We start from the raw sequence: 14843 nt of genomic DNA, 5'->3' as shown, positions 1-14843 counted from the left end.
CGGGTCCCAGCGGGTCTGGACAGGCTGGCCAGATGGGGGCGGGGGCAGGGCCGCCGGCGGGACGACGAGCCCGCAGGGCCGGGGGCAGAGAGTCAGGGGCCCTGGGAACCGCTCTGCCCTTCTGAACGCTCCGGGAGGGCAGGGTGCGTGGGTTGCCCGAGCCCCCGGGGTGAGGCCTGCTCCCGGCCTGCCTTCCCGCGGCCTGGCCGCGCACCCCCTCGCCACTTGCTGGGGCCTCCCCCCCCCCCCGCCGCCAGCCGTGATGGCCACACGTTGCCTGTCAGCCCTTGTCTCCGCAGACCTCTTGACCGGGCCAGGGGCGGGTGGTGGTGGCGGGTGCCCTTTGGATCTGCTCGCCCTGCTGGGCTGGCCCTCCTGAAGGGCAGGGGGCTTCCCTGTGCCGCTCGCCTCGCAGGCCCCTGCCCGTCGAGCTCAGCAAAGGACCCAGGGGCTGCAGGCATCGGGGAGTGCCGGTGTCTTCTCAGTGTCCCCCGGCGGCTTGTTGATGAGCAGGCCTGGGCCCCCGGCACTGCCCCGTGTGCTGCCTGCGCAGAGGCCGGTCCTAGGGGGAGGAGGTACAGGGGATGCTGAAGTCCATGGCCTAGTTCTTGGTTGAGCGGGCATTTACCTTTTTTTTTTAAGTTTTAAAAAAAAATTTTAATTAACTATGTCCATCCGCTGTGTGTTCTTCTGTGTCCGCTTCTATTCTTGTCAGCGGCACTGGGAATCTGTGTCTTTTTTTGTTGCGTCATCTTGCTGCGTCAGCTCTCTTTGTGTGCGGCCCCACTCCTGGGCAGCCTGCACTTTTTCTGCATGGGGTGGCTCTTCTTGCAGAATGCATTCCTTGCACGTGGGGCTCCTCTACGCAGAACACCCCTGCATGGCATGTTACTCCTTGCACTCATCAGCACTGCACGTGGGCCAGCTCACCACACAGGCCAGGAGGCCCTGGGTTTGAACCCTGGACCTCCTATATGATAGGCAGATGCTCTATCTGTTGAGCCAAATCCACTTCCCAGGAATTTACTTTTGTGGAAAAGCAGAAGCCTCATCGCACCAGAGCTTTCTTGGCCAGTTTGGGGTTTGAAGAGGTGGAAGGGAGGTTTGGGCAGGGACCCAGACCCCCTACCCTGTGATCCTGGAGCCCCAGAGCTGCCCTGGCCTGGCCCTTGTCTTTTCCATCTGCAAACGGGAGTTGTCTTCCCAGGCACACCAGCCTCTGGGGTGACGTGGGGAGGTGAGGTCCTAGGGAGACGGGCTGAGCTGGGCAGCAAGAGAGGGCCCCACCTGCACCTGGCTCTGCCCCTGTCACCAAGCAGCTGGCCGTGCTGGGTATCTGCTCACTCGTGCCTCTGATGTATCTTAGGGTTTTTATAATCTGTCCCAGGAACTCGTGGCTGCCGAATATCAGTTTTCATGACGACAACGAGGATGCAGATGGCACTTCCTGTGGGCCCAGCACTAGCCCAGCAGCTCTGCCCCTCTGCCCCATGAGATAAGGTTATCACTCCCATTTTACAGATGGGGAAACTGAGGCACAAAACCATTACATGATTTGTCTAAGGCCACACGGCTAGCCAGTGACCAAGTCATGAGTCAGACTCAAACCCAGGAACCCAAAGGTCCTTGCTTTTCACCACTCCCCACCCCCGCTACTCTCTCCTGGTCTGTCTGTCCTCCTGGCCCTGGCTTGACCTTGGGCTCCTGATTTCCTTGGGAGGCAGCTCGGGGGGGGAGCAGTGGCAAAGCCTTGGCTCCCAATAAGCGAGCACCCACGTGAGGCTCCCCGCCTACCAGTCAGGTGATGCTGGCAAGCCATGGCCCCACTCTGAGCCTGACTTTTCTCCCCTGGCCGATGGCGGCATCTCTGGGTACGGGGATGGGGGGGCTCCACGGTGCTTTGCCGGCCACACCCCCTCGTATGCTTGCACACACACACACACCTTCGCTCACACATTCTCACCCATACAAGCCCTCGCGCACACCCACACATACCCCTTTGCATGCGTACACCCTCACGCATCGCACACACACAACCTCACACGCACCCTTGTGCACGCACAGCCTCTCACACGCTCATGGGCACCTATTTTTCTCAAAGACACCAGCCCTCGCACGCCTTCTCACAACCCTCCCTCCCACACCCTTGCACAACCCTCCTTCCCATTCACGTCTTCACACATCCCCTCGCACACCTTCAGACTCACGCATCCTCACAGGTCCACGTGCACACACACTCACACACGCCGGTGTGCTGCAGGAAGCCGGGTCATGGTGTAAAGAACTTAGTCATTTAACAACCCGCTGGGCCGGGCTCCTTTCATGGAAGCCGGCATTTGGCTCTTCTTTTGCTGCTACCTTCTCACTCAGTTTCTCTCGGTCTCACTTTTCATTCTGACTGGGAAGGATTTTTTTTCTTTCTATCGCTCTTCTTTTGTGGTTTCGATAGCGCCTGCCACTGTAGCTCAAACTCCAGACCTCCTGGCTCACCACCGGCCCCTCTGATGTGTCCACACTGGCGGGGGGCGCCCAGGACTTCCCTGCCTGTCAGCAAGCCACTGCCCAGCAGCTGGGGAACCGGAAGGTGTGAGGGGAAGGGTGTGAGGGCGAGAAGTGATGTCAGCACGGGGGCTGGGGCCTGGGGACAGACCCCAAGGGCAGGCGTCCTACTCCGGGGGTTTCTGTGAGCCATTCAAGAAGTGTTTGGGCAAAGAATTCTGACGTTACAGCTGGGGGGCCCCTTCGCAGACCTGGGGTCACCAGGTCATCACAGAGCTTTCCCGGGGATTCTGACACCTGCTTACCCCAGATGCCCCTTACCGCCCCTCTTCCAGCCACCCGGTTTGGAGGTCTCCGGACTGGCACTCACCCCCACTCCCTGCAGCTGTGTGAAGTCCTTCGGCCTGAGCTCAAGTCTAGCTTTGCTGTTGCTAGCGGTGACTCGATCCCTTCATCTGTGAGAGGAGTGTCGGAGATTGAACCCCGTCCCCCGTGAAGACACTGCCAGGTCCCAGCCCCCAGCCCTGGGGGTGGGAACCCGTTTCTAAAGAGGACCTCGAAGGTGGTATTAGTTAGGGTGAAGCCGCAGGGAGTCAGGGGGGCTCTTAATCTAAGCTGACGGGACACAGTCCGCAGGAGAGAGCGCACAGATGGCCTTCTGACCTGGTGGACCCCGAGTTATGGGTTCCCTCCAGCCACCTCCAGAACCCTGCAGGCCTGGGAGAAAGCGTGGCCCTGCCCTCACCTTGATTCGGGACTCCCTGCTTCCCAGGCTGGGATGCAATCAGTTCCTGTTGGTGAAGCTAACTGGGCCGTGGGACTTTGTTACAGCAGGTAGGTCACATTGTAGAGTGACCCCTGGGACAAAACAGGGGCTTCCTGCTCAGAGGCTTTTTCACATCCCAGGTCCCATGACACCCTCTTCCTTCCCAGATTATTTGACGTGGGAGGATGCCCAAGGAGAAGTGTGGTATTTTTTTTGCTGTGACTTTGGACAAGTCAATTCACCTCTCTGGGCTCAGTTTCCATAGCTGTAAAGTGGCTTTTCTCTGCCCATCTCATAGGACACAGGGAGCATCAACGGGCTCATGTGATAAGGACTTCTCGTGCAATCACTGGTATGCATGCAGTAAGTGCTCACTAAAAGGTAGACAATATTATCATAGGGGGATGATTCTCCCTGGTATTCCTACATGTCCTAGGTCAGCCTTTGTCCTGGACAGTATTTTCAACGATGCTTGCAAAGCCGACAGCCTTGGAAGCTAGAGACAGGGTCTCTCCCTCAGGGTCAGAGAAGACATTTATTTCCATTCCCATTCCAGGATGATAAAATCTCCCTCCCCTGCCCTGAGGAGATTTGCTTCCATCCAGGGGTCATAAAGGTAACATCTGCTCAGGGGCAAACCCTGGGCAGATTTGCCAGCAGCCCCTTGTGAGAGCGGGGTTTCCGACGCCATGACCCATCAGCATTCCCTTGAGCTCACTCCGCTTCACCCCAGGGGACTTGGAGGGCAAAGGGGTCCAAAGAGACCCTCACAGCCATGCTGCCTACTCTGCCAGGAGCAGCAAGCTATTGAACTCCATCTGGGCTCATTGTCTCCTTACACGCTGAATCTTTGGAAGTGGGGCAAACCAAAGTAACTGCTAAACAATGATTGGCATTATCATTAATAGTAGTTGTAACTTGGGATGGCTATTGGAGTCATTCAATAAGTGTTTATTGTGTCCAGCCCTGGTGAGTAAAGCGCTGAGTAAGCTAGACGGAATTCCCTGTCCTCAAGGAGCCTGCATTCTAGCCAGAGGCCTTGGGGAGGGAGACTCTGGAGACTGAGGGAGCCAGGGCCGAGTGCAGATGGACCCAGTGACCTGAAATGACGAGTCAGTGGTGCCCCTGCTGGCCCCTGGGGCCCCTGGGTCCATCTGTGCTTGGCCATGTTTAATCTTTGCACAACTCTGTGAAGTGGGGCCATTGTTATCTCCATTTGACGAAACCCAAGACCCAGAAAGGCTAAGCAGCCTGCTCCAAGTCCCTCTGCTAGGAAGTGGCAGAGGCGGGATTTGAACCCAGGTTGGTCTGACTTTTCTGATTTTTTGTGTGTAACACCTGGAACTTCCCACTGCATATTTTTTTTTTTTCAAGTAGGTACCAGGGATTGAACCCGGGACCTCATACATGGGAAGCAGGCACTCAACCACTGAGCTACATCCACTCCCCAATGAGAGCTGGTTTTTTCATTTGTTTCTTTTTTTTGGGGAGGTATCAGGGCTCAAACCCAGGACCTTGCGCATGAGACGCAGGCACTCAACCACTTGAGCTACACCTACTCCCCCCATTACATTTTTATTGATTCATTTCTAAATTCGAGGCATGGCTCGCATGAAAAAGGGTTTCTGGGTGCTGTGTCTGTTAAACTGAGCCCTGCGGCAGGGGGTGGGGGCCAGCTGCTGGGAGGAGAGGCTGCCTTGCGACCTGGGGCTGTGCAGGGGGTGAGCTCTCAGCAGAGGGGCCCCGGGGACTGAGTGCGGCCTGACCTGGTCATTCTGAAATCAGGGCCCCCCGGGAAGGGTGCGGGCTGGGGAGAGTTACCAGGCAGGCTCAGGGCTTGAGATGACTCATCTGCGGCTATTTATTGCCCGTCTCCATTTCTCGGTCTGATTGGGCTGCTCGCGGCCATACCTCCTTCCTTCTCGGTGCTGAGTAAGCACCCAGGGCCAGCCTGGCCCACCTCTGGCCTCATCTGGAGCCTTCTCCCCTCGCCCTCAGCAAGCACTCAGGTCCGCTGAGGTCCCCAGAGGCTGCTGGAAGTTCCCTGCAACTGCCATCCACGAGGTCTTCCCAGCAGCCCCACTCTCCCCAGTCTGCTCTTCCCTCACATCAGCATAAAGGTCACCTCCCCAGGGAAGCCCTCCCTGACCACTCCACCCACCCTGCTGCAACCTGGTTAGGCATCCCCCCATCTTGTGCACCTGCTTCCCACCTAACAGTCAAAAGAGAGGTAGGTAACCTGCTCCCTGGTCCTCGGCTTCCTGGCTGATGGCAGCTCTGTCCCTCCAGTTCCCAGGCATCCTCCCCAAGGCCTCCTCCATGCCTCACTCTCATGCCACATCTGACCTGCCAGCAACTCCTCTCAGCTCTGCCTTCAAAACTCACCCAGAGGCTGGCCCTCCTCGTGCCCTGCACTGCTCCCTCCCGGGGGCTGCAGTGTCTTCCCACCTGGCCTCCCGGCTCCGTGCCCCCATCATCTGCTTTCAGCACAGCAGCCAGAGTGATCCCGTCAAAACCTGTCAGGTCACCTTCCTGCTCTGCTCACAACTCCCCGGCGTTTGTCCAACAGAAGAATGGACAGACACAGTGTGGCGTGGACGTGCAGTGGAGTCCTGTTCAATCACGAAAAAGGAGGGAAGCCGTGAGACCTGCGACGGCGAGGATGAGCCTTGAAAAAGGGCTGCGCGAAGTAAGCCAGAGGCAGGACAAATGCCACTTATCTGAAATGATCTAGAACCAGGGAATCCACAGGGGCAGAAAGTAGATCAGAGGTCACCAGGGTCAGGGTGGGGGAGGGGAGCAGAGGAAACTTGCTTCATGGGTTCCACGTTTCTGTTTGGGGTGATGGAAAAAGTTTTGGTCATGGGTGATGCTGATGGTGGCACATCGTCGTAAATGTAATTCACGCTCCTGAATTATATACTTGAAAGTGGTTAAAATGGGAAATGTGGTGTTCTATGTATCTTACCACAATTAAGCAAAAACAGATTTACTAAAATAAAACAAAAACCCAGCTCCCTAGAGCCTCCATCTCACTCAGAGAAGCCAAGGCCCCGAGGTCTGGCATGGCCCTCCACCCCCGCTCCGGCCGCCTCTCCCCCTGCTCTCCCCTTCCTCCCCGTCACACTCCCATGCGTGTGCCACCTCAGGGCCTTTGCACTGGCTGCTCCCGGGTCCGGAATGCTTCCTCCCTGTGTCTGTCTGGCTGCCTCCCTCTCTTTCTTTGTATCTTTGTTCAAAAGTTGCTTTCTCGGTGAGGTCTTTCCTGGCCCCGTTATTTACAAGGGCACCCCTCCCCTGCAGCACACCCCCTTTTCCTCTCTTGCCCTTGGTTTTCTCTCTAGCACTTATTCTCTTCTAATAGACCGTAGGAGGCACTCATTTATTTTTATTTATTGCCTGTCCTCTCCCTCCCTGAATGAAAACTTCACCATTTTTGACCGTTTTGCTCACCAACGCAGCCCCAGCACCTAGCCAGGGCCTGGCTTCCATAGGCCTGTCGAAAACGTTTGTCGAGTGAATGAATGACAGTCCCTGCCGTTCACCCTTTAAAGGAACGGAGCTGTGTTCCTTTTATCGGCGTCACCTTGTTTCTGCAGGCACATTGGACACTGCGGCAGGGGCAGGTCCCATGGGGGGTGGGCCTGGAAGAGTTCCAGGTTTTGCCAGGCACCCAGCTCTCCTTGACATGGCCGCATAGGCCTGGGTGGTGGCCCTCTGGCCCCTGGAGCACAGCAGGGGAGGGGGCTCAGGGCCTGGGGACCCAATGGCAGTCACCTGTACCTGTCAGTGCTGCCAGCAGTTTTTTACCGTGGCTCCGTTTGCAGGCTGGAAGGCCGTGACTCAGAGAGACCCTCAGCCACCTGCCCAGGGTCTGTGCACTCCAGGGCAGTGGCTGCTGTAATTGCTATAAAACATGAGGGGTGGGGACACCCAGCGAAGGGACGCTGCTTCCTTTGTGACGGCTCGAGTCACCCTGTGGGCTTTTGAAAGGCAGGCACCAGCCCACCAGCACACAGGCGCCCGGGAGGTGGGCCCCGGGGCAGACGACACGCCCGGCGTGTCCTGCTAAGGTATTCATTTCCCCAGGACCAGCCAGGACCATTTCCCAGGTAGCGGGTGATAAGCAGTGTGGGCATTTGGGGTGGCGGGCGCTGAGTCTGAGAGGTGTGTGTGTGCTCGCCCAGGTGTGCGTACACGTGTGTGTGCATGTGGGCAGTGTTTGGACAGGCTGGCCACTGCTCCCTGGCCCCTGGCACCCCACCAACCTCTGCAGGCCCAGCCGAGCAGGGTCTCTGGCCCCCCGCCCTCGCCTCCCTTCAAGTCTGGGGTCAGGGCTTTGTTTCTCTGATGACAGGCCCGGGGGAGGCAAGTGATGCACAGCAGTAAATAAGCCCGAGCAAGCAGCTGGAGGCAGGGGGGCCAGGGGGAGCGGTTGGGGTGTTGTCCCGACTCACTGAAGGACCTGGGGGTCAGGGTCGGTGTAAAACCGGCAGGGGAGGGGCCTCACCTCTTGGCTCCCACACTCTGGGCCCCTTTCTGATGCAAACCACAAGCTAGGGCAGGCGCGGGAAGCGCTCCACGGTGCGTGGCCGCCAGACCGTGGTAGGGGAAGGAGCAGAGCGCGTGGACGGCCAGGCCTGCCCGGGAGCTGGGCTGCGAGGCCGCCGGAAGCCACACGCCAGAAATGGGCTGGCCCATAATGGTGGGAGAGCATTCGCTTGCAAGCTGACAGCTCTGAGGCCGTGAGGAAGTCCAAATCGGGACATCATCGAGATGATGCTTTCTTACCCCCGCCCGGCTGCTGGCGCTCCTGGACGCCTGGGTCCCACGACAAGCACGTGGCAGCGCCCGCCGGGCTCTCCCTTCTCTTCCCATCCGCGCTGCTTCCAGCTTCTTGCTTCTGGGGCTTTCTCCCTGTCTGAATTTCGTTCTCTTATAAAGGACGCGAGTTAGAGGATGAAGACCCCCGAATGAGGTGGGCCACATCTTTACTTAAGATCCTACTCGCCGAAAGGTCTCACCCACGATGGGCGCACACCCACAGGAACGGGTTAACTGTCAGGACAGCCTTTTCTGCGCTCCTTCCAGCTTCAAGCCCTCGCAGCCTGGGCCCCATCGTTTGACTTCTCTGAGCCCCGGTCTCCTCCCCTACAAGATGGGGTTTGTAACGCCCCCTCCCAGGACGGCATGTGCTTGGGGCAGGCCCAGAGCTGGCGCTGAGTCATTGTCACGTAACCCTTACGGGGTCAGGGATGATAGCTGTGGGGTCAGTCCCGGTCTCTAGCGGGGACCCCACACATCATCTCCAGACCTGGCTGAGGCCTGAGTGGGGGCCACGCCTCAGTTTCCCCAGGTGTCCAGGATTTCCAGGCCAGGCAAGTCCCTGACCGGAACAGCCGTCCGGCCTTCTGCTCCTCTTTGGAGGAGGCGGGGGGCAGGGTGGGGGCTTGGCCGCCCCAGTGGAGCAGAGGGACTGCGCGGGGAAACTCCAGAGGGCTTCTTTGCACGCACGCCACACACCAGTGGGGCAGCTCCTGCCGGGAACAGGGTCCCTCGCTGTGGCAGTGTGGCCCACCCCTGCCCAGGGTGGCAGCGTGGGTGGCGGTGGGGGGTGGGGGCAGCGTTGGTGCCGGGGGCTGTTCCGGGTTTTGCTTTCGGAGCAGCATCCGCACTTCCGGCCTCAGTTCCTGGTCCCTGGCGGGAGCCCCGGGAGGCAAGCCGGAAACCTGGGGTCCTTGATCACCCCACATCTAGTCATTGACCAAGCCCTGCTCACCTCGGTGGACGACCCCGACACGGTCCCTGCTCCCATGACACCCCTGCCCTGGTGGCGAGAGACAGGCTCTAGGCAAATAAAGAAGATAATTTCAGATGTGGCATGTCCCTCGAAGGTAGTAAGGTGACAGAGTGACAACATGACCTTCAGTGGTCTGGGAAGGCTTCTCTGAGCTAAGACGCGAAGAATGAGAAGAACAGTATTTTTTTTAATTAAATTTTTTTTACAGTCTTATCGAGGTATAATTGACACAGCAAATGTTACATATTTTAAGTGTCCAATTTGATAAGTTTTGGCCTATGCATATATCCATTACCCCTACCAAGATCGTGAACCTATGCATCGCCTTCAGAAGTTTCCTCGAAGGAGCAGCATTTTGAAGAGCTAGGAGACCAGGGTTTAGGCAGAGGGACTGGCAAGTGCCAAGGTCCTGGGGCAGGGACAAGCACAGAGGTCCCAGGAGCAGAGAGGAGGCTGGTGGGGATGTGATGGAGGAGGAGGAGCCTGACCTGGGGCCTTGTCCGATGAAGTGAGGGACTCAGGTCTGAATCGAAGAGTTCCCTTGACATTGTCACCAATGGATGACTGAGCATCTGCCCACCTGGTCCTTATAGCCAGAGGGTCCTGCTCTCCACGGAGGCTGTTCTGAGAAATCAGCCTACATGGGGCGGTGATGCTTGCCCGTGACATAGGGAGTGAATTCCCCCAGAAATAATTTATGTTTTTACTGGGGCCTTTCCTACCTTGACCAAAGGTGTGATTAATTGATGGGATTTGGGGCTGAAATGCTGGCTGGCAGGTGGAGGCTTGAGCAATCCTTCTTTGGGTCTCTGAGTTCTCAGCCTTCCTGAAGGTGGGTGTGCTAGTTTCTTGAAAATTCTAAGTTACGATGTGAGGACTGGGGTGCCTTTGGCTCCTCCAATCCTCTAGGGCTCTGACCCTGGGTAGGGCTGGTCCTTGGGACCCCCTGCCCTCCCCCCCACCCCTTCACCTAGCCCTGCTTCCTGATTGCCAGAGGCCTGGGTCTGCATGGGGGAAGGGGGTCGACAATGGGCAACACTGGGGCAGCTCAGGGAGCCGAGAGCAGGGTCCTGGGCGACCAAGACTGTGGCCAAGAGTGTGGGCAGCTCCTTGACCTTGGGGACAACAGGACGGGGGGGGGCACCAGCGAGGGCAAGGGCAGCCCCCACCCCAGGGAGGGATGATGCTCACTCTGGAGTCCTGGGCCCGGGTTTGAATCCTGACTCTGGAACTTACTAAGTGGGTGACTTGGGTGGGTTCTTTCTCTGAGCATCCATTTTGCCCTGGCTTTAAAGAAAAGGTATTGCCCCGTTGCGAGGCTCAAACGAACTCAAGCAAGGAAAAGGGCCCCGCCGAGGGCCAAACACCTTGTAAGAGCCTCTTAGGCCTTCATTCTGCAATGTTTAACTGGATGCCCACCCTGTGCCAGGCAGTGACAAGAATTCATGCCCGGGTGGATTCTCTTCCTCCCGAGAAGCCAGCAGGGCCCACCCTCTGTTTGTCCACCTGTGGAGGGTGCAGTGCCCCCCAGGAGGGGGCGTGACTCATGGGGAAGGGTGCTGTGGTCCTCCGTGCCCTTCCGGACCCCGCGCCTCCCTGCACAGACACACCCGCCCCGGGCCCCTCGGACCTGGGGGCACCCCTCTCCCCGCCTTCGCCTCCTCTGAGCTGCCTTGACCATCGCTCGCTTCTGCTTTCTGCTCACATCCAGGGCCTTGATCGATTCCGTGATTAATACTGGACCAGGCTTGGTTTCCTGCGAGGCTAGATGACTCATCTCCATTCACAACGGTTTGGAGAGCCGGGGACTCCTTCAAGGACTCTGGGTGGAGGGGTGGGCCCCGGCCAGCCCCTTTCCCTCTCTGGTCTCTGGAAATTCTGGAAAGCAGGGCTCTCCCTAAGCCCCTCTAGCCACTAGTCCTTGGAGCTCAGGAGGGTTAACAGCCGCTGGTCAGGCAAGAGGGGGCTGAGACTGGGGTCACGGAGGCAGGGACCTGGGGTGGTGCAAGCCCCCTCCCGGGGCTCAGACCAAGGAGCCGGAGCTTGCCACGGTGCTATTTGCCATGCCTTGTTGAATCCTCACTCCTATCCTTTGTGGTTGCCATCAGCCTTCCTATATAATGGATGAGGAAACTGAGGCCCAGAGACGGTGAGTAACGTTTCCATATCCACACAGCTAGTAGGTGGCAGAGACAGGATTTGGTCCCGGCTGTCTGGCCATAGGGTCTGGGCCAGCCCAGAAGAACTGAGCTGGAGGAGGATTGTGGGAGCCCCTGGCTGGGGGGGCATCCAGGCCCCCTGGCTTCCTTGGCTTCTCCCTGGAGCCTCAAAATAAGGGGGATTTTGGCAGATCATCGAATCTGAGCCCTGAGGCCCCGAGAGAAGTCATGCAGCTCAAGCAGAATGTGGGCTGGAGCCGGGGCTGCCCTGCCCCTCGGGCCGGTTCTCACAGCCCTGGAGCCGCCAACCTGAGGCCAAGGCCAACCCCCTGGGGGCCGGAGGCTGGGAGCAGGGTCCCCACGGCTACTGCGTGACCAGCAGCCTGTGCTGAGATGCAGGGGGTTGTCGCCCACCTGGCAGCACCTGAGGGGCCTGGAAAGGCCTCAGACCCCCCATGGACCTCTCCTGGGGTCTACTACCGGCCTGAAACCCCTGTGTCAGTCACGCCTCAGGTGAAGCAGCGAATGCCCTGGTAACGGCATCACCAGGAAAGCAGAACATCGGGCCACGGGCATTTTAGCTGTGGTCAGTTTTGGCCCTGGCAGAGAGCAGGTCCTGAGTGGGGAAGTCTGGGTACCCCCCAGTGGGAATGGGGTTGGGGGGGCAAAGTGCTTTCCATTTCCTCCCCTGTGTTTCGGAGAGCTCTGCTTGCCTGCTGCTTTATTCAGGGCTCATTGCAACCCTCAGAGGGCTCTTGATAGGGTTAAAATTCCCGTGTGGCCAAGGAGGAAACCGATCCCTGCCCCCCCCCCCATGATCCCGTCTCCTGGTATTTATGCCTTTGTCCCCCCACCCCCCTTACCTCATTGGACAGGGTTGGCCTGTGTAACCAACAGAATATTCTGGAAATACTAAAGTGTGATTTCTAAGGTGAGATCCTAAAAGATACTGTGCCTTCTCACTTGCTCTCTTGGCTCGCTTGCTCAGGGAGGAAGCCAGACATCAGGCTGGGGTCCCTGTGACTGCACCATCTTGGGAGAAGCCGCTGCAGGCCTCATGAAAAACCCTCATGAGCATGAAATACCCTGTCAAGTCTCTCCCTAATTCCTGACAGAAACAATGTGATACAATGTTTATTGTTTTAAGATCTGAGTATTGAGGTACTTTGTTACCCAGCAATAGATAACTGATACATTCAGAAGAGAGAAATGGCTTGCTGGTAGTCACTTGGACAGGCCAGGGCTCTTAAACCAGTGCTCTTTCAACTGGTGAAAGCAAGGACAAGAAGGGCCTAGGAAGGGAAGAAGGGCCTAGGAGGCTTGAAATCAGACAGGATTGGAAACAAATCCCAGCCCTGCCACTCTCAGGTTGTTTGACTTCAGGCACATTACTTAACCACTCCTAGTCTCAGTTTGCTCATCTATAAAGTGCGGATGGAAAAACTGACTTGAAGTTTTGTTGCCAGGATAAAACGCCTCATCCAGGCCCTGGTAACACAGCTGGTGCTCAGTGAATGACACTGATACCGTGACGGTGGAGGGTCACCAAGGGCAAGCCTGGGGACCTCTCAGCCTTCTCTCCCGCCTGTGGGAAGGGCACAAGCCCACTTCTGGAGAGACAGATTGCGCTTCCAACCAGGGCTGGGCTGTGGGTGCTGTCTGCTCGGTCTCTGTGGGTTGCCGGCCTGTGGGTGTGCACTGCTGGGGTTCACCCAGGCACTCGGGGACCCCTAACAGATGCTCCCAACTTGCAGGAATGTGTGTCCTCAACAAACTCCCTGCCCCTGGCCCTCCGGGCCAGTAAACAGGAGGCAAGCCCTGTTCACATCTCCTCGCCACCTTCCGAGGGCGGCAGCTGCGTCACCGAGATGCAGGTGGCATCCGGGGCCCAGAGAGGGCAGGTGGCTGTGCGGCTATGTCGGAGGCAGCCTGACGCCGAGGCCCCATTGACTGGGACCCCCCTGGTCTGGAGAATGTCTGTAGCCAAGGGGGGGCCAGGGAAGCCCACTGATAGACCGTCCTACCTCCATCAAGACCCCCAAGGAAGGGACCCAGAAAGGCATCCGGGCCGACAAAGAAGAGAGGAGCAGGCTTTCCCTTTGTGTTCAGCCTCCTACCTGCTGTCTACAGCAGAAAGAACTTCTCTATCTGCTGAGGGTATTTTGGGGCCATTTGGGGCTGGGGTTCCCGCTGCTGGGGAAGTCCCTGAATTTCCTGAACCAAGTTGGGACCTTGAGTCTCGCTCAGCATCCCTTTGGCTTCGTGGGCTCCTGTGTGCCCCCAGGAACTTCCTGCCGAGCCCACTTGGCTCTCGCCTCGGTCCAGGAAGCAGCCTCAACGAGCTCGTGCCGGCCAGCTCGCCAGCTCGAGCCTGTGGCCGGGGCTCCCGCAGCTTGCTCTCAGGGGCCGGGAGGGGGCCCTGGGCCCTTGGGATCCTACAGCCAGGACTGCTACCCTACCTCGCCTCGGCCCAGGGACTTCCCCTCTCACTCTTCAAAGTGCTTTCACATGCATCAGGGGGTTCATGAACCGCCCGAAACCTGCAAAAGGTGCAGAGCCTGTGGCGATTCCATCCCGCTCTGTACAAGCGTTTGTAAAGCACCGGCCCCTCTCTGGCCAGGCCTGCGCCGTGCTGCTGTTCTCCTAGGGGACTGCAGTTTCTACAGCAGAGCCCCCTCTGCCCCCCATGGACCCAGCCAGGTCCCTGCCCTTGCACGTGCCCTGCTCTCCAGCCGGCTGGGTCCATGGGCCAGACTGTCCAAGGCACTCGGGACAAGCACGGACCTGGCTCTCCAGGAGCCCTCGGTTTCCTGGAGCAGAGGGATGCATGAACCAGGCATTACAGTTATGACACAGATCAGTTCTAGAATTGAGATGCAGAGGATGACAGAAACCGCCTTTCTTACTGGGAAGATGGCTGGGGGCAGGGAGGCTGGTGCCAGGAAAGAAGCCAGGGGGAGGCGGCTGTTTTTCTGCAGATAAACAGGACCGGACCTGGGCTCCAAGTGGAGGGCCCGGCATGGGCAGAGTCACAGAGGGCTGAGAAAGTGGGATGTGGTGGAGGAGGGCTGGCAGAGGGAAGCTGGAGAAGGAGGTCTGAGCCGGGCTGGGGACTGCCTTGACGGCCGTTGGGTTTGTGGGACCTTGGCCATGTGGCTTCCCGGCTTCTCTTCTCAGTTTCTCCCCTGCAGAATGGGCACAAAAATAGAATCTACTTCATGGGTTTCCATGAGGATTCAAAGAACCAGTGCCTGAAAACTCTTAGCCTAAAACGAGCACTCAAAGTAGCCATTATTACTATTTATTATTTACTTAAATAATATAATTTTCTAAGCAATGAGGACCCTCCCCTGCCCCATCCTACAAGGGTTTTCTGCAGAGGGCTTTGTTAGATGTGTATGTTGGAGGGTGTCTCTGGAAACCCGTGGAGGGGAGTTTGGAAAGGAGAAATGAATTTCCGTAGCATCTCTGTGGTTACTCTTTTTAATGGATACATACTATTCCATGAAATGGATGTACCACAGTTTTCTTAACTGTTTCCTGTAGCTGCGACACTTAGGGTATTTCTAAATTTTGTTCTTACAAATAATGTTTTATGAAACATTACTGTGTTTATAGT

Source organism: Dasypus novemcinctus, chromosome 9, assembly GCF_030445035.2.
Source record: "Dasypus novemcinctus isolate mDasNov1 chromosome 9, mDasNov1.1.hap2, whole genome shotgun sequence".
NCBI classification, from domain to species: domain Eukaryota; kingdom Metazoa; phylum Chordata; class Mammalia; order Cingulata; family Dasypodidae; genus Dasypus; species Dasypus novemcinctus.
The sequence above is the reverse complement of the archived record's forward strand: the minus strand, read 5'-3'. Positions refer to the sequence as shown.